Genomic DNA, 20,811 nt, shown 5'->3' with positions numbered 1-20,811 from the left:
TATTTTTAACTCAGAAGTTTGTAAATTGTATTATTGTAACTGTACAATTGTAAATTGTATTCGTCTTCATTCCTTTTATGACATTTTAGGCGTTGAAATGCAGCATGATGTTGGCAAAAATTCTGGATTCAAAGGTCAGTCTGGGTAGTAGTCACAGGTGTTCAGTGACATATTTTTAACTCTGGAAAAGTTACATAATGTCCCTGCATCATATTTTTAATTAATTAGACTTTATTAAGCATTCATCCACAAAGTTTCTTCCAGTTTAAGATTATCTGAAGATTATCTTTGACTATGCATCTTTGGGGGCTTCCCATTTGATGCTAATGGCAAAGAATCCACCTGCCAGTGCAAGAGACATGGGTTTGATCCCTGAGTTGGGAAGATCCCTTGGAGGAGGGCATGGCAATCCACTTCAGTATTCTTGCCTGGAGGACCCCATGGACAGAGAAGCATGGCAGGCTGCAGTCCACAGGTTCATATTTAGTTGGACATGATTAAGTAGCTTAGCACACATGCACACATGTATCTTTACACATCTAACCACTCTGTAGCCCAGAGTTTGACAAGTGAATTTTGTTGTTTAATTTATCCTCTGTAGACAGCTTCACACTTGCCACTTAAATCTTGACCCCAAAAAAGTATGAAGAAAATATTAAAACATTAGTCAATGAGTTATGACCACTGGAATCTGTAAGAGAAGGGCAAGGTTTTAAACTGGTCACTGTTAGCTGGAAGGCATGCAATTATATTCATAATTTTTAAAAAAAGAAGTTTGGTTATCCCAGAAGATTTAAAATGTTCTTTCAGACAAATAGGGAATGTCACTTTATTCTTAATCTTCCTTCAAATTACTTTCTCTAACTTGGAACTCAAATTCGGTGAATTTTCTACTTTTGTCTTTAGGCAAACGATGGTATTCAGAGCACAGTCCAGATAAAAGAAAGATCATCTTCCTTTCTGAAGAATTTATGTTGCTGACCTTCAGTCTAGAAATCTCATTAATGAAGAATCTTCTGGAAGAAACCATTGTCCAGTAGAAGGCAAGATAAAGTCAAGATCTCTTTCCATCTGATTAGATTTGGCCCTTTTAGGTTTGGATAACTTTTATAAAATTTTAAGTTTTCATGACAGATCGAATTTGATGGATTCCTAAATTATATCTGAGGAATAAGAAGTGATATTGCAATGATCAAATTCACGAAAAGTCTGAAAGTGTTAGTCGCTTAGTTGTGTCTGGACTCTTTATGACCCCATGGATTCTGTCAGACTTCTCTGCCTGTGGGATTCTCCAGGGAAGAATACTGGATTGGGTTGCCATTCCCTTCTCCAGGGAATCTTCCCCACTCAAGGATCAAACCTGGGTCTCCTGCATTGCAGGCAGATTCTCTACCATCTGAATCACCAGGGAAGCCCAACAAATTCATATTCAATTTTATTTATGCTATCTTTTATGTCTGATGTCCAGAAAGTATTTAAAATCCCTTAGTTTGTTTCAATGTTAAGTAAAATAGCTAAATAAAACTTCATTTTTGTTGAAGATATTAAAATGCAAAAACATTGATAAGAGAGTAAACCTAAATTTAGGATTTTAGCTTTCCTTTTTGCAATCTTAAAGGAAATCAGTCCTGAATATTCATTGGAATGACTGATGCTGAAGCTGAAACTCCAATACTTTGGCCACCTGATGCTAAGAACTGACTCGTTGGAAAAGACCCTGACGCTAGGAAAGATTGAAGGTGGGAGGAGAAGGGGACAATAGAGAATGAGATTGTTGGATGGCATCACCAATGTGATGGACATGTTTGAGTAGGTTCTGGGAGTTGGTGATGGACAGGGAAGCCTGGCTTGCTGCAGTTCATCGGGTCTCAGGGAGTCGGGCATGACTGAGTGATTGAACTGACTTTGCATTCAACATAGGATCTGATGCAAAACAGGTAACCAATACATGTTTCAGTTCAGTGCTCACATGGTGTCTGAGTAAATAGACATAGAAGAGATGATGATTGATGCTTTGAAGAGCGAATTATAAATTTCAGTGTAATACAAAAGTCGAGGACTACTCTGAATTCAGGCCATCTATGTGGAAAACCTGCTTTATCACACCAGTTTCTGTTAAAATTGACATGAGATAAATCTCGCTTGTGCTCATTGTTTCCAATAAAGATACTGGATAATGCTTAAAGTGATTAATTGCATTTTTAAATGCATAAGTTTAAACCTGGCCCAGGCACATTTTTCCTTTTATAGAACTGTGTTCAGATTAAAACTCATACTAGTATTTCCATGATGTTTCTTATATGAAAAGTAAATACAGGCTTTATTGTGCTTATTCAGAGTTTTAAACTATGTCTATTTGTTAGTTTATGTTAGAGTGGAAAGAGTGGAAAGAAAATGATGGAAAATAAGGTAAAAACTGATAGAAAACATGAATGAACAAAAGTTCATATGAGCAAGATTTTGGTCTAATTTTCACTTTTGCTTCCCTAGTGACTTCATTGTCAGGTACATAGAACTGGCCCAGTAAATTTAAATGAAAGATGAGGATAATGAGAAGTTAGGAATGTATAGAAAAAAATGGATTGTGAACATGAAGAAAATTAAAAAAAAAAAAAAAACAAAGAGAAGGACTAGGAAATATAAAATGAAGTGAGGCAACCAGTGAGGTGTTGGGAAATAAAAAACAAAAAAATTTCAAATACTTTCTCTGCAGTCCAGAATGGGGAGAAAAAAAAAAAAAAAAAAGAATAAATGGGACCAAGACTGACCTGTATTGACTGTATGGCAGTCCCATAACAAAAGCCTTCCAAGGATGAATGGAACTGACTTCCTCAGAATGGGAAGAATTCTCAGTCACCTGAGGTGTGTGGCAGTGCTAAGTGTGCGTTGTAAGAGAAATTCAGTACTACATCTGAGTGGGATGCACTACATAAGGATTCAATACCTTGAGTTGGAGGATAATTAGAGCATCAGAATTTGCTCTGAATTCAGACTCTCTACATTTTAAAAAAGTGAAAAAAATGATATTAACATTTTTATTATGAAATTCAAATATTCTGTGAGAATAAAACTTGGAAAACGTATACTCTTTTGAAAGAATCAAATAAAATGAAGGATTGACTCAATTCTAATTTTCTTTTTCACATATCTATCAGGAAGAAGATGGAGATTTGGGAATAAAATTGGAGGACCAGTTTTCTATATCCTCTAACATCCAGGAAGGGATTTTCCTTCCTCTGTCTTGTTTGACGGAGAAGGCAATGGCACCCCACTCCAGTACTCTTGCCTGGAAAATCCCATGGATGGAGGAGCCTGGTAGGCTGCAGTCCATGGGGTCGCTGAGAATCGTACACGGCTGAGCGACTTCACTTTCACTTTTCACTTTCATGCTTTGAAGAAGGAAATGGCAACCCACTCCAGTGTTCTTGCCTGGAGAATCCCAGGAACGGGGGTGCCTGGTGGGCTGCCGTCTATGGGGTCCAACAGAGTCGGACATGACTGAAGCGACTTAGCAGCAGCAGTAGCAGTCTTGTTTGAACCAAACTGAAGCATTTGTAATAAAACACCAGGCAGAGCTAGGTCACTAATAGTACTTTGATTGCATTTAGTTTCTCCAGTATCATATCACTTCCCCATATTATTTGCAAAATACATGCATTATTTGAAAATCATGTATTTTATATTACAGAATAACACTGAATGATAAAAACATTCATTTTATGATAAAGGAATAAATATGCTGGCTATTTATTCAATAATATAAATACTCAACCTAAAGGCATTCTTATATAGTTTTATCATTTTTAAAAGATGAAAAAATGAAATATTAATCAAACCTTCACCATTCTCTTTTATTACAGTTTACAAAATTTAGCTATACTTCTGTCCTTGCCTAGCGGAAGTATATTAATAAGAGCAACTTGCTTCAATTATAAATCAAGAGATAAATATCATTATGCACTGCAAAGCTTAATACAATTTTAGATTTAAGAAAGGAACATACATTAAAATTTGCATATTAATTAGCACACAAAGCATAGATGACACTAGGATGGTAGATTTTTACTAGAAAGTAATTTTGAACATCAGTAAAATAATAAATAATATACCCAAATAAAATAGCCAACTTCAAAGAAAATACCTAGAGGATACAGAGACTGTAGCACAAAGTATTATAATTAAAGGTTTTGAATGCAAAGTCAAAATGGCCTTAGGAAGCATCACTATGAACAAAGCTAGTGGTGGCAATGGAATTCCAGCTGAGCTATTTCAAATCCTAAAAGATGATTAAATTGCTTCACTCAATATGTCAACAAATTTGGAAAAGTCAGCAATGGCCATAAGACTGGAAAAAAGTCAGCTTTAATTCCAACCCCAAAGAAAGGTAATGCCAAAGAATGTTCAAACTACCACACAATTGCACTCGTTTCACACACTAGCAAAGTAATGCTAAAAGTTCTTCAAGTTAGGCTTCACAGTATGTGAACTGAAAGCTCCCATATGTTTCAAGCTAGATTTAGAAAAGGCAGAGGAACCAGAGATCAAATTGCCAACATCAGTTGGATCAGGGAAAAAGCAAGAGAATTACAGAAGAACACCTGCTTCATTGAGTACACTAAAGCCTTTGACCGTGTGGATCACAAAAATCTGTGGAAAATTCTTCAAGAGATGAGAATATCAGACCACCTTACCTGCCTCCTGAGAAATATGTATGCAGGTCAAGAAGAAACACTTAGTGCCGGACATGGAACAAAGGACTGGTTCCAAATTGGGAAAGAAGTACATCAAGCCTGTATATTGTCACCTTGTTTATTTAACTTATATGCAGAGTACATCAGGCAAAATGCTGTACTGGATGTAGCACAAGCTGGAATCAAAATTGCAGGGAGCAATATCAATAACCTCATATATGCAGATGACACCACCTTTATGGCAGAAAGTGAAGAGTAACTAAAGAGCCTGCTGATGAAAGTGAAAGAGGAAAGTGAAAAAGCTGACTTAAAACTCAACATTCAAAAAACTAAGATCGTGGTATCCGGTCCCATCTCTTCATGGCAAATAGATGGGGAAATGACTATATCTTTGCACTCCAAAATCACTGCAGATGGTGATGGCAGCCCTGAAATTAAAAGATGCTTGCTCCTTGGAAGAAAATCTATGACAACCCTAGACAACATATTAAAAAGCAGAGACATTACTTTGCCAACAAAGGTCTGTCTAGTCAAAGCTATGGTTTTTCTAGTAGTCATGTATGAATGTAGGAGTTGGACTATAAATAAAGCTGAGTGCCGAAAAATTGATGCTTTTGAACTATGGTGTTGGAGAAGACTCTTGAGAGTCGCTTAAATGGTAAGAAGGTCAACCCATTCAACCCTGAAGGTAATAAGTCCTGAATATTCATCGAAGGACTGATGCTGAAGCTGAAGCCCCAGTATTCTGGCTACCTGATGCAAAGAAGAGAGCCATTGGAAAAAACCCTGATGTTGCAAAAGACGGAAGACAGGAGGAGATCAGAGATGACAGAGGGTGAGATGGTTGGATGGCATCACTGACTGATGGATGTGAGTTTGAGCAAGCCCTGGGAGTTAGTGATGGACAGGGAAGCCTGACCTGCTGCAGTCTATGGGGGCACAAAGAGTAGGACAGGACTAAGTGACTGAACTTAACTGAAATTCTTTTACCTAAATATAAGTTTACTGTAGCAAAATAAATAAAATACATATGATAAGTGAAAGAGAGTCCAGTCTCAATGTATTCCATCATATGAAAAAGAGTATAAAGTGTTTTGCTTTAGGTATTATCCTTGCCCTCACTTACTAGTCCATTACCTATACTAGAGAGAACATAGTATATATTTAGGTAATATCACCTAAGTTTTAGGCTGAATCTGTGTTCTGCAAAATTTAATCACCTTTCTTCTTACACCTTCTTATAACCACGGAAATTACATCTTTCTTCATCCTTTATAATTTGTGCTTTAAGGCTCTGTATTTTTGTTTGGATGATGCAATAGAGTGAAAGGCACAAATGAAAACTGTACTTTTAGAAACACAAGGATATATCTGTATGTCATTTACATCATATTTAACCATATCTCCATATGTATTCAAAAGCCATAAAAATTTAAAGACACAGGAAGTAAGAAGGAAGTAAAGACCAGTGGGATCCGTACTGTCCATGGCAGAGATCTTGAAGAGTCTGCAAGAACCCTTGCATTCTGGAAATGAAAGATTTTTGTGTTACCTGCCTAGCAAATTTTTTATAGAATCAGGAAATTGAATAGAAGAGAATCTAGAAGTTCAGCAGATCAATGTATAAATTAGATGAATAACTGATAAACAAAAAGAAACAGATAAGGTTCCCTGAAGAGTTATTTTCCTTTAGACTTTGAAGTATTTTATTCAATGCCCAAATAAAGAAGATAACAGTGCTATAACCAACCCACATGCTCTCTCTCTCTCTCTCTCTCTTTTTCATTTAAGGATTAATGCAGAAAGAAAAAAAAATCAATATTGGTCGCAACATGGTAAAAGCTTTAGCAGAAGAGAGAGAGAGAATAAAAAAACAAAAAAACAAAAAAATGGCTTCGAAATCCCTGAAGGAGAACATATCTCTGAATACCTCTGAAGAATGATTTATTGTGGGAAATGGAAAACATGTTTAAACATGGCTTGACATTCTTAACAAGATGCAACATACACACACCTCTGAAAAGAAAAATGAAAGGCACAAAGAGAAAACAGGAGATAAAAGGAAAATAGCATAAAATGTCAGGAATAGTTGAGGTGAAAGGCAACCAGGTGAAATTGAAATGTTTTCTAAAAGGATTAAATAAAATTGCAGTAGAAAAATTATAAGGTAGTATTAAAGTATTTTGGCATAAAAATATCAAGTGTCATGTGCAAGATAATTTGTAAATCTTCTCTATTATATTTGAAAATAAAGATGAGCACAGTGATGTTTAAATATATGAATGACAGAGATGGAGATCCTATCCAAATTGTTTCAGAAATTGTGCTATAATATATAAATACAAAAGTGAACAAGAAAAACAGGTTGCCTTTTTACTATCACAAGGTGATATCATTTTATTTATCATTATGTTAAAAATAAGTTTAGTATAAAAGTTTCAATAATATACAAAATGTTAATTTCATTTACATTTATCTCTGTGATATTTTCAGGCTGATTTTTTATTTTTTTTCATTTTGGTCTACAAAGATAAATGTTTATGACATGTAGATAAATACATTAGCAGATCAATGTAAATTTGGGATAAATGTGAATATTTGTCATATTTTGACCCATCCATCTCTTTATTTGGGAAATTCTTATTTTGAATCATATACATATTGTTGTGTTGTTACTTGCTCAGTCGTGTGGAACTCTTTGTGATCCCATGGACTATAGTCCACCAGACTCCTCTGTCCATGGGATTTCTCAGGCAAGAGTACTGGAGTGGGTTGCCACTTCCTTCACCAGGGGATCTTCACGATCCAGGAATCAAAGCCAAACCTCTTGCATCTCCTGCATTGGCAGGTGGATTCTTTTCTGTCTGAGCCATCAAGGAAGCCCTTAGGTCATATAGCTCCAAGATAAATACTTCACCTTAACTTTACATGTCTATAATATCTAGGGCATATAAATATACTGGAAATCTTATAAAATGCTTGTGTTGGAGACTTCAAATTAGAAGTGAATAATAGAGATGTCATTTTTTTTTTCAAGAGTATGAAGTTAGATAATCAATACCCTAATTCCAGGTTTTACTACTCTAATAATTCTCATTTTCTCATAATTATTTAACCACTTTTTAGCTGTAAGCTAAACTGTAAACTAATCTGTAAGCTAAGAACCGGTTAAATAATTATAAGAAAATAATTATTAGAGTAGTAAAACTTGGAATTAGGGACTGTATTTTTGCTGATCCCTAAAGAGGTAGATTGTAAAACAGTGATTTTGAGAACTATAGAGAAAGACAAGAGAAAACTGTAATTCAATGTATATGATAGTCAGAACAATGGTCCCTTAAAGATGTCCATACTCTATCTATGGAACCTGTACTTTTGCTACCTAATATGACAAAATGAACTTTGAAAATATGATTAAAATTTAGGACCTATCTCAAAATGAGGAGATAAATTTAGATTATCCAGTTTGGCTTAATCTAAAATGGGAAGTCTCCAGTACATTTACATACATATTTTAATGAATATTTTAACATATAGCTATAGATTAATATTCAGTAATAATTGCCTTAACTTTTTTGTGTTGTTAAATTAGCTTTCTCACATATATTAAAACCTAATAAAGTGTTCTCTATCTTTCATTCTATTTCTTTTCTTTGTGTGTGCAATATATTAATCTTAATAAATATTTGATTATTTCACTGGTCCTTCACTACATCTGAATTCACTAATCTATTTTTCTTTATCATTTATCTCTGAGTATCTTAGATTATTTTGCTGTTTTTTCTCAAGCATCCAGAATTAAGTATTAAGTTTAATGTTTACTTATGTCTTCTTCAATATTGGAAGTATTTAGAGCATTAATTTTTCCTGTAAGTAAAATAGGTCTACAATACAACAGGTTTACATTCATTGGGAATCACTGATCATGTGATCTCCAAGTATAACTTAAAGAGAAGTTTCTTTGATTCAAGAGTTGTTGAGGTTTTTCTTTCTTTCCTTCTTTTTTTTAAATGACCTAATCACTGACTATAGTCTTTCCAGATGGTGCCAGTGGCAAAGAATCCACCTGTCAATGCAGGAGACATGTGTTTGATCCCTGGGTCCAGAAGATCCTCCAGAGGAGGACTTGCCTGGAAAATCCCATGGACAGAAGCACCTGTCAGGCTGTGGCTGTAGGGTTGCAAGGAGTTGGATGCTACTAAAGCTACTTAGCACACATGCACAAGATCACTGACTCAGTAGACATGAGTTTGAGCAAGCACAGGGAGGTAATGGAGAACAGGGAAGCCTGTCATGCTGGAGTTCGTGGGGTCATAGAGAGTTAGGCAACAGCTGCAACTGAACAACAACAACCATTTTCCTTAATCTCTTTCTTCTCATTATTAATTTGCAAAAAATTACTGAGATGTTTGCAACTCTTGCCACAATTTTATAAATACTGTGTGATTTTAAAAAGCAATCTGTCCATAAGATGTCATGAGCTTTTTAAATACAAAAAGTTTTCATAGTTGAAATGTATTTATTATTACAATGCTTACAGAATTACATCTATACCATCCATTGTTCATAGAACATTAAACATATGTGATAGCACTTACTATAATCTAAAATAGTGCTTATTAATGAAGATTAATAGCTTAGCAACTTTTTCATGTGAAGACAGCAATGAGTAGATCAAACAAGAAGCAAATGTGTATTAATAGCTTAGCAAGCTTTTCATGTGATGATGGCAATGAGTAGATCAAATAAGAAGCAAATGTGTATACTTGACACATTATCTATATCTGGGATTTTCCATCCTAAATCTTGATGATATTGTACTAAATATTTTAATTTATTTTCTAAATTTCCAAATAATAAGCACCATTTTGAAGTTAAAATTAATTTGTTTATAAAATGCATCATTTGCAAAGCTCTTGAATAAGCAATTAATCAATGACCTTAACTCTGCCATGATCTCTGGCCATTCTTCTAATTAATTCCTATGTGGTGTTCATTGTAAATAATGTCTCCAAAGATGTTATGGAATTCAAGTGCTGAGTCTCAGGCTATGGCACTCCAACAGTGATGTCTTCCATAAGTCTCCTGGATAGTATCTCATGGACAGATGCTTTTCCTCTGACCCTGAAGTTTATGATTTATTTTATCTATTTTATGAAATTTTGTGTATTTCTCCTATGACATGTACTTGGCTAAGCATTGAGAACTTAGATATAAGTAATAATAGAGCTGGCTTCTACCAGCATGTCCCCAAAATAATTTAACAGGATGCACAAAATTTGTCAGTTACTCAAAAAAAAAAAAAAAAAGGCAAAGAAAAAAATGCAAAGGTGGAACCATCACAATTAACTAAAAGGTTCCATTGGTATGGAATCCATTCCATTCCATTGGTATGGCATCTAGAGAAAAGGATTAAAGCTAGCCAGAGAAGATTTGGAATGAATAACCACAAAAAGAGATAGTTTAGTTAAGGTCTAAAGAATAAGAAGGTCTTAACCTAGCAAACATAAGTGAGGGTTCATTCTAAGAAGATAGATTTCCCATGCAGAACACTGAGGCAAGGGGGAGCCATTAAGAAACTGACATAGGAAAAATTGAATAATACAATTACTGGACTAAAAAAAAAAAAAAAGACCTGAAAATATAAATAAAGTTTTTATAAAACAAGTGGGAAGATAAAAAATAAGTGACATAATATTGATAAAAACAAAATGTATTGCAATTGTAGTGAGCAAAAAACTTTGTATATAATAGTGCATAGAGCAAAGAAAGTATAATAAACAAACAAAACAGAATTCAAAATGTTTAAAGGCATCATAAAACCAAACAGTATGATTAAGGAAATGAATATATTGGCATACTCTTTCTTTCATTAAGAGTCTGTGGGGCAGTCCTAAGATGGTGAAGGAATAGGATGGGGAGACCACTCTGTTCACCACAAATTCATTGAAAGATCATTTGTACGCTGAACAAATTCCACTAAACGATTTCTGAACGTTGGCAGAGGACACCAGGCACCCAGAATGGCAGCCCATTCTCTTTGAAAGGAGGTAGGACAAAATATAAAAGATAAAAAGAGAGACAAAAGAGTTAAGGATAGAGACCTGTCCCAGGGAGGGAGTCATGAAGGAGGAGAAGTTTCCAAACACCAGGAAACCCTCTCTGGTGGGTCTGTGGGGAGTTTTAGAATCTCAGAAGGCAACATAACTGGGAGGGGGAAAAAAAAAAATCCTACAGATTACACTCCTAACTGCAACTCCCAGAGGAGAAGTAGCTCAGATGCTCTAAGGACTGGGCCTGAAATTCCTGAGGACAATCTGAGGGAGCTAACGTGAGACAGCAATCCAAACTGTATAATAGCCAGAGAGAGAAAAGAAAAAGAGAGAGAGACTTTGCCGCAAAAATCTCTAACCTAAGGCACAGCCTGGCCTGCTCACAGAACAAAGGATTAAGTGAATACCAGAGGAGAGCTAGCCAGGTGTGGACTGCCCATCTCCCCGCCAGAGGCAGAGAGGCAGGCAGCGACAGCCAGAGCCAGAAGGCAAGAGGCAGTCTCGGCCCCAGAGATGGCATCCTCCACTAAACTGTGAGCAGGCTCTGAGCTGCTAACCAAGTCTTCCTGGGATCCTGCATGGTTGACAGGAAGGGCACAAAACACAGGCCCAACCGAGTCTGTGCCTTTGTGGAGTACCCAAAAACCTGAATCTGAGCAGCTTAGACCTGGGAAGTACATGCAAACCAGGGCCCGCTTTAGACAGTTCTCCCACAGAGCAACTCGGAGCCTAAGCAGTGTAGACCGGGGAAGTACACACACTATGAGCAGGGTAAAAACCAGTGTGGCCCAGACACTTCCCCCACACACCAATTATATTTGTTTGCAGTGTTCCTCCCTCCCCACAGCACAATTGAACAAGTGAACCTAAATAAATGACCACCTTTGTCCCCTTGTGTCAGGGCTGAAATTAGACACTGAAGAGACTTGGAAACAGAGGAAGCCAAAATAAACAGGGAAGATGGAACTGCTTTGGAAGTGACAGGTGCAACAGAATAAAACCCTGTAGTTAGCATTGACTACATTGAAAGGTGCATATAGACCTTGAGAAGATGTATAAGCTGGAACAAGGAACTATCTGAAACTGAACTGACCCCACATAGCCCTCAACAGCTCCAGAGTAATTTCTAGATATATTTTTAATTTTAATTTAATTTCTATTATCATTTTTTAATTTTTGCATTTTAAGTTCTTTATTACTCCTTTAATTTTCATTTTTAAAAACAACGATTACCTTGCAAAAATAAGACCCCATTTTTAAAGCAAATTTCATATACATATATATATATTATAACTTTTGTGATTTTTTTAAATATTGTATTTTCAAGAGTCTAACCTCTACTCTAGATTTTTAATCTTTGCTTTTTGGTATTTGTTATCAATTTTGTACCTTTAAGAATCCAATCTTCAGTACCCAATTTACTTAGGAGTGTGATTACTGGCTTGATTGCTCTCTCCCCTTTTGACTCTCCTTTAGCTCACCCAGGTCACCTCTATCTCCTCCCTGCCCCTTCTCTTTCTACTTAAATCTGTGAATCTCCTTGGGTGTTCTGGGCTGTGGAGAACACTTAGGGAACTGATTACTGGCTAGATTCGTCTCTCTCCTTTTGACTCACCCTCCTCTCCTCCTGGTCACCTTCATCTCCTTCCTCCCTCTTCTCTCTCTATGTAACTGCGTGAACCTCTCTGAGTGTTCCAGACTGTGGAGAGTACATAGGGGATTTATTACTGGCTAGATTTCTCTCTCCCCTTTTGATCTCCCCTCTTCTCCTCCTGATCATCTCTATCTCCCATCTCCCTCTTCTCTTCTTCATGTAACTCTGTGAACTTCTCTGGGTGTCCTTCACTGTGGAGAATCTTTTCACCATTAACCTAGATGTTTTATCATCTGTGCTGTATGGATGGAGCAGTCTTGAGGCTACTGTAAGAATAAGACTGAAAGCCAGAGACAGGATGCTCAAATCCAAAACTTGAGAAAACCAGAAAACTCCTGACTCCATGGAAATTAATGAACAAGAGCTCATCCAAAAGCCTCCATACCTATATGGAAACCAAGCTCCACCCAAGAGTCAACAAGTTTCTGAGCAAGACATACCAACCTAATTCTCCAACAACGCAGGAACATAACCCTGAGCATTAAAATAAAGGCGGCTAAAAGTCACACCAAACCCACAGACACCTCAAAACTCACTACTGGACACTTCATTGCACTCCAGAGAGAAGAGATCCAGCTCCACCCACCAGAACACTTACACAAGATTCCCTAACTAGAAAACCTTGACAAGCCACTCATCCAACCCCACCCACAGGGAGGAATCTCCACAATAAAGAGGAACCACAAACTTCCAGCCTACAGAAAGGCCATGCCAAACACAGCAATCTAAATAAGATGAAAAGGCAGAGAAATATTCAGCAGGTAAAGGAATATGATAAATACCCACCAAACCAAACCAAAGATGAAGAGATAGGGAGTCTACCTGAAAAAGAATTCATAATAATGATATTAAAGATGCTCCAAAATCTTGAAAATAAAATGGAGTTACAGATAAATAATCTGGAGACAAGTCTTGAGAAGATGCAAAAAACAAGTTTAACAAGGACCTAGAAGAAATAAAAAAGAGTCAATCAATTATGAATAATGCAATAACTGAGATCAAAAGCACTCTGGAGTAAACCAACAGTAGAATACCTGAGGCAGAATATAGGATAAGTGAGGTGGAAGATAGACTCTTAGAAATAAATGAAGCAGAGAGGAAAAAAGAAAAAAAGAACTAAAAGATATGAGGACAAGTCAGAGACCTCTGGGACAATGTTAAATACCCAACATTTGAATCATAGGAGTTCCAGAAGACAAAAAGAAAAGCCATGAGAAAATACTAGAGGAGATAATAGTTGAAAATGTCCCTAAAATGGGGAAGGAAATAGCCACCGAAGTTCAAGAAATCCAGAGAGTCCCAAACAGGATAAACCCAAGGCAAAACACCCCAAGACACATATTAATCAAATTAATGAAGATCAAACACAAAGAACAAAAATTAAAAGCAACAAAGGAAAAACAACAAATAACACACAAGGGGATTCCTATAAGGATAACAGCTGATATTTCAATAGCAACTCTTCAGGCCAGAAGGGAATGGCAGGACATACTTAAAGTGATGAAAGAGAAAAACCTACAACACAGATTACTATACCCAGCAAAGATATCATTCAAATATGAGGGAGGAAATCAAAAGCTTTACAGACAAGCAAAAGCTGAGAGAATTCAGCACCATCAAACCAGCTCTTCAACGAATGCTAAAGGATATTCTCTAGGCAGGAAACACAGAAAAGGTTTATAAACTCAAAACCAAAACAACAAAGTAAATGGCAACAGGGTCATGCTGCTGCTGCTGCTGCTAATTCCCTTCAGTCATGTCTGACTTTGTGCGACCCCATGGACGGCCTCCTACCAGGTTCCGCTGTCCCTGGGATTCTCCAGTCAAGAACATTGGAGTGGGTTGCCATTTCCTTCTCCAATGCATGAAAGTGAAAAGTGAAAGTGAAGTCACTCAGTCGTGTCCAACTCTTAGCGACCCCATGGACTGCAGCCTACCAGGCTCCTCTATCCATTGGATTTTCCACACAAGAGTCCTGGAGTTGGGTGGCATTGCCTTCTCCACAACAGGATCATACTTATCAATAATTACCTTAAATGTAAGTGGGTTGAATGCCCCAACCAAAAGACAAAGAATGGCTGAATGGATACAAAAACAAGACAGCTATATATGCTGTCTATAAGAGACCCACCTGAAAACAAGGGGCACATACAGACTGAAAGTGAAGGGCTGGAAAAAGATATTTAACGTAAATGGAGATTAAAAGAAAGGAGGTGTAGCAATACTCATATCAGATAAAATAGACTGTGGAATAAAGGCCATGAAAAGAGACAAAGAAGGACACTACATAATGATCAAAGGATCAACCCAAGAAGAAGATATAACAATTATAAATATATATGCACCCCAACATAGGAGCATTGCAATATGCAAGGCATATGCTAACAAGTATGAAAAGGGAAATTAACAGTAACACAATAATCGTGTGAGACTTTAATATCCCACTCACACCTATGGATAGATCAAATAAACAGAAAATTAGCAAGGAAACACAAACTTTAAATGATACAATGAACCAGTTAGACCTAATTGATATCTATAGGACATTTCACCCAAAAACAAACTTAAAAGCTTCTGCACATCAAAGGAAACTATTAGCAAGGTGAAAAGATGGCCTTCAGAATGGGAGAAAATAATAGCAAATGAAGCAACTGACAAACAACTAATCTCAAAAATATACAAACAACTCCTACAGCTCAACTCCAGAAAAATAAATGACCCAATCAAAAAATGGGCCAAAGAACTAAATAGACATTTCTCCAAAGAAGACATACAGATGGCTAACAAACACATGAAAAGATACTCAACATCACTCATTATCAGAGACATGCAAATCAAAACCACTATGAGGTACCATTTCACACCAGTCAGAATGGCTGCGATCCAAAAGTCTACAAGCAATAAATGCTGGAGAGGGTGTGGAGAAAAAGGAACCCTCTTACACTGTTGGTGGGAATGCAAACTAGTACAGCCACTATGGAGAACAGTGTGGAGATTCCTTAAAAAACTGGAAATAGAACTGCCTTATGATCCAGCAATCCCACTGCTGGGCATACACACTGAGGAAACCAGAAGGGATAGAGACACATGTACCCCAATGTTCATTGCAGCACTGTTTATAATAGCCAGGACATGGAAGCAACCTAGATGTCCATAAGCAGATGAATGGATAAGAAAGCAGGGGTACATATACACAATGGAGTACTACTCAGCCATTAAAAAGAACACATTTGAATCAGTTCTAATGAGGTGGATGAAACTGGAGCCTATTATACAGAGTGAAGTAAGCCCGAAAGAAAAACACCAATACAGTATACTAACTCATATATAAGGAATTTAGAAAGATGGTAACAATAACCCTGTGTACGAGACAGCAAAAGAGACACTGATGTATAGAACAGTCTTATGGACTCTGTTGGAGATGGAGAGGGTGGGAAGAGTTGGGAGAATGGCATTGAAACATGTGTAATACCATGTATGAAATGAGTTGCCAGTCCAGGTCCGATGCACGATACTGGATGCTTGGGGCTGGTGCACTGGGATGACCCAGAGGGATGGTATGGGGAGGGAGGAGGGAGGAGGGTGCAGGGTGAGGAACACATGTATACCTGTGGCGGATTCATTTTGATATTTGGCAAAACTAATACAATTTTGTAAAGTTTAAAAAGAAAATAAAATTAAAAAAAAAAAAAAAAAAACAATGAATTGCACCTTTTTCTGAAGTGCAAACGTAACCTTCTCCAGGATAGGTCACATCCTGGGCCACAAATCTAGCCGTGGTAAATTTAAAAAAAAAAAAAAAAAATTGAAATCATTCCAAGCATCTTTCTGATCACAATGTAGTAAGATTAGATGTCAACTACAGGGGGGAAAAAAAAAAAAAAGTATTAAAAATACAAACATATGGAGGCTAAACAACACACTTCTGAATAACCAAACAATCACAGAAGAAATCAAAATATTCATAGAAACAAATGAAAATGAAAGCACAAGAACCCCATACCTCTGGGATTCAGTAAAAGCAGTGCCAAGGGGAAAGTTCATAGCAATACAAGCTTACCTCAAGAAACAAGAGAAAAATCAAATAAATAACCTAACTCTACACCTAAAGCAACTAGAAAAAGAAGAAATGAAGAGCCTCAGGGTTAGTAGAAGGAAAGAAATCATAAAAATTTGAGCAGAAATAAATGAAAAACAAAGGAGACCATAGAAAAAATCTACAAAGCTAAAAACAGGTTCTTTGAGAAGATAAATAAAATAGACAGACCACTAGCCAGACTCATCAAGAAAAAAAGGGAGAAGAACCAAATCAACAAAATTTGAAATGAAATGGAGAACTCACAACAGACAGCACATAAATACAAAGGATCATAAGAGACTACTATCAGCAGCTATATGCCAATAAAATGGACAACTTGAAAGAAATGGACAAACTCTTAGAAAAGTATAACTTTCAAAAACTGAACCAGGAAGAAATAGAAAATCTTAACACACCCATCACAAGCACAGAAATAGAAACTGTAATCAGAAATCTTCCAACAAACAAAAGCCCAGGACCAGATAGCTTCACAGCTGAATTCTACCAAACATTTAGAGAAGAGCTAACACCTATCCTACTCAAACTCTTCCAGAAAATTGCAGAGAAAGGTAAACTTCCAAACTCATTCTATGAGGCCACCATCACCCTATTGCCAAAACCAAAGATGCCATAAAAAAAAAAAAAAAAAAAAAAAAAACACTACAGGCCAATATCACTGATGAACATAGATGCAAAAAATCCTTAACAAAATTCTAGCAAACAGAATCCAATGACATATTAAAAAGATCATACGTCATGACAAATCTACCTAAAGAAACAATAGATGTACATATGCTATGCTAAGTCACTTCAGTAGTGTCTGACTCTGTGCGACCCCATAGATGGCAGCCCACCAGGGTCCCCCGTCCCTGGGATTCTCCAAGCAAGAACACTGGAGTGGGTTTACATTTCCTTCTCCAATGCAGGAAAGTGAAAAGTGAAAATGAAGTTGCTCAGTCGTATCCGACTCCTAGCGACCCCGTGGACTGCAGCCTACCAGGCTCCTCCGTCCATGGGATTTGCCAGGCAAGAGTACTGGAGTGGGGTGCCATTAGAAAACTATAAAACACTGATGAAAGAAATCAAAGATGACACAAATAGATGGAGAAATATACCATGTTCATGGGTCGGAAGAATCAATGTAGTGAAAACGAGTATACTAGCCAAAGCAATCTATACATTCAATGAAATCCCTATCAAGCTACCAATGAACTAGAGAACTAGTTCATAGTTCATATTATTAAAATAGTAGTTTTAATTATTTCATAGAGCTAGAACAAATAATTTCAAAATTTGTATGGAAATACAAAAAATCTCGAATAGCCAAAGCAATCTTGAGAAAGAAGAATGGAACTGGAGGAATCAACCTGCCTGACTTCAGACTATACTACAAAGCTATAGTCATGAAGACAGTATGGTACTGGTGCAAAGACATAAAAATAATCAATGGAGCAAAATAGAAAGCCCAGAGATAAATTCACACACCTATGGACATCTTATCTTTGACAAAAGAAGAAAGAATATATAATGGGTAAAAGACAATCTTTTTAAGAAGTGATACTGGGAAAACTGGTCAACCACTTGTAAAATAATGAAACTAGAACACTTTCTAAACCTTATGACAATTGTACTATATTAATATATTAATAACTGGGGAAACTGGGCATGCATACACTGGAATTCTCTGTATCATTATTACTACCTTTTTAATAATTTTGTAAATCTAAAATTGTTCTAAAATTAAAAGATTATTTTAAAAAAAGAAAACATACAAAAAGATAAATTCAAAATGGATTAAGATCTAAATTTAAGACCGAAATTATAAAACCCTTAGAGGAAAATATAGGCAAAACACTCTCTGACATAAATCATAGCAGGATCCTCTATGACCCACTTTCCAGAGTAATGGGAATAAAGGCAAAAACAAACAAATGGGACCTAATTAACTTAAAAGGTTTTGCACATTGAAGGAAACTATAAGTAAAGTGAAAAGACAGCCTTCAGAATGGGAGAAAATAATAGCAAATGAAGCAACTGACAGATAATTAATCTCAATAATATACAAACAGCTCCGGCAGCTCAATTCCAGCAAAATAAATGATGCAATCAAAAAATGGGCCAAAGTACTAAATAGACATTTCTCCAAAGAAGAGATACAGATGGCTAACAAACACATGAAAAGATGCTCAACAGCACTCATTATCAGAGAAATGCAAATCAAAACCACAATGAGGTACCATTTCACGCTGGTCAGAATGTCTGCCATCAAAAAGTCTACAAGCTAAATGCTGGAGAGGGTGTGGAGAAAAAGGAACCCTCTTACACTGTTGGTGGGAATGCAAACTAGTATAGCCACTATGGAGAACAGTGTGGATATTCCTTTACTTATTTTTTTTATTTTATTTTATTTTTAAACTTTACATAATTGTATTAGTTTTGCCAAATATCAAAATGAATCCGCCACAGGTATACATGTGTTCCCCATCCTGAACCCTCCTCCCTCCTCCCTCCCCATTCCATCCCTCTGGGTCGTCCTAGTGCACTAGCCCCAAGCATCCAGTATCGTGCATCGAACCTGGACTGGCAACTCATTTCATACATGATATTTTACATGTTTCAATGCCATTCTCCCAAATCTTCCCACCCTCTCCTTCTCCCACAGAGTCCATAAGACTGTTCTATATATCAGTGTCTCTTTTGCTGTCTCGTACACAGGGTTGTCGTTACCATCTTTCTAAATTCCATATATATGCATTAGTATACTGTATTGGTGTTTTTCTTTCTGGCTTACTTCACTCTGTATAATAGGCTCCAGTTTCATCCACCTCATTAGAACTGATTCAAATGTGTTCTTTTTAATGGCTGAGTAGTACTCCATTGTGTATATGTACCCCTGCTTTCTTATCCATTCATCTGCTGATGGACATCTAGGTTGCTTCCATGTCCTGGCTATTATAAACAGTGCTGCGATGAACATTGGGGTACATGTGTCTCTTTCCCTTCTGGTTTCCTCAGTGTGTATGCCCAGCAGTGGGATTGCTGGATCATAAGCGGTTCTATTTCCAGTTTTTTAAGGAATCTCCACACTGTTCTCCATAGTGGCTGTACTAGTTTGCATTCCCATTAACAGTGTTAGAGGGTTCCCTTTTCTTCACACCCTCTCCAGCATTTATTGCTTGTAGACTTTTGGATCGCAGCCATTCTGACTGGTGTGAAATGGTACCTCAGAGTGGTTTTGATTTGCATTTCTCTGATAATGAGTGATGTTGAGTATCTTTTCATGTGTTTGTTAGCCATCTGTATGTCTTCTTTGGAGAAATGTCTATTTAGTTCTTTGGCCCATTTTTTGATTGGGTCATTTATTTTTCTGGAGTTGAGCTGTAGGAATTGCTTGTATATTTTTGAGATTAGTTGTTTGTCAGTTGCTTCATTTGCTATTATTTTCTCCCATTCTGAAGGCTGTCTTTTCACCTTGCTAATAGTTTCCTTTGATGTGCAGAAGCTTTTAAGGTTAATTAGGTCCCATTTGTTTATTTTTGCTTTTATTTCCAATATTCTGGGAGGTGGGTCATAGAGGATCCTGCTGTGATGTATGTCAGAGAGTGTTTTGCCTACGTTCTCCTCTAGGAGTTTTATAGTTTCTGGTCTTATGTTTAGATCTTATTCCATTGTGAGTTTATTTTTGTGTATGGTGTTAGAAAGTGTTCTAGTTTCATTCTTTTACAAGTGGATGACCAGATTTCCCAGCACCACTTGTTAAAGAGATTGTCTTTAATCCATTGTATATTCTTGCCTCCTTTGTCAAAGTTAAGGTGATCCTCCATATAGAAAACCCTAAAGACTCCACCAGAAAATTACTAGAACTAATCAATGACTATAGTAAAATTGCAGGATATAAAATCAACACCCAGAAATCCCTTGCATTCCTATACACTAATAATGAGAAAACAGAAAGAGAAATTAAGGAAACAATTTCATTCACCATTGCAACAGAAAGAATAAATACTTAGGAATATATCTACCTAAAGAAACTAAAGACCTATATATAGAAAACTATAAAACACTGGTGAAAGAAATCAAAGAGGACACTAATAGATGAGAAATATACCATGTTCATGGATTGGAAGAATCAATATAGTGAAAATGAGTATACTACCCAAAGCAATTTATAGATTCAATGCAATCCCTATCAAGCTACCAACGGTATTCTTCACAGAGCTAGAACAAATAATTTCACAATTTGTATGGAAATACAAAAAACCTCGAATAGCCAAAGCGATCTTGAGAAAGAAGAATGGAACTGGAAGAATCAACTTACCTGACTTCAGGCCCTAC

This window comes from Bubalus kerabau, chromosome 11, assembly GCF_029407905.1.
Source record: "Bubalus kerabau isolate K-KA32 ecotype Philippines breed swamp buffalo chromosome 11, PCC_UOA_SB_1v2, whole genome shotgun sequence".
NCBI lineage: Eukaryota > Metazoa > Chordata > Mammalia > Artiodactyla > Bovidae > Bubalus > Bubalus kerabau.
The sequence above is the reverse complement of the archived record's forward strand: the minus strand, read 5'-3'. Positions refer to the sequence as shown.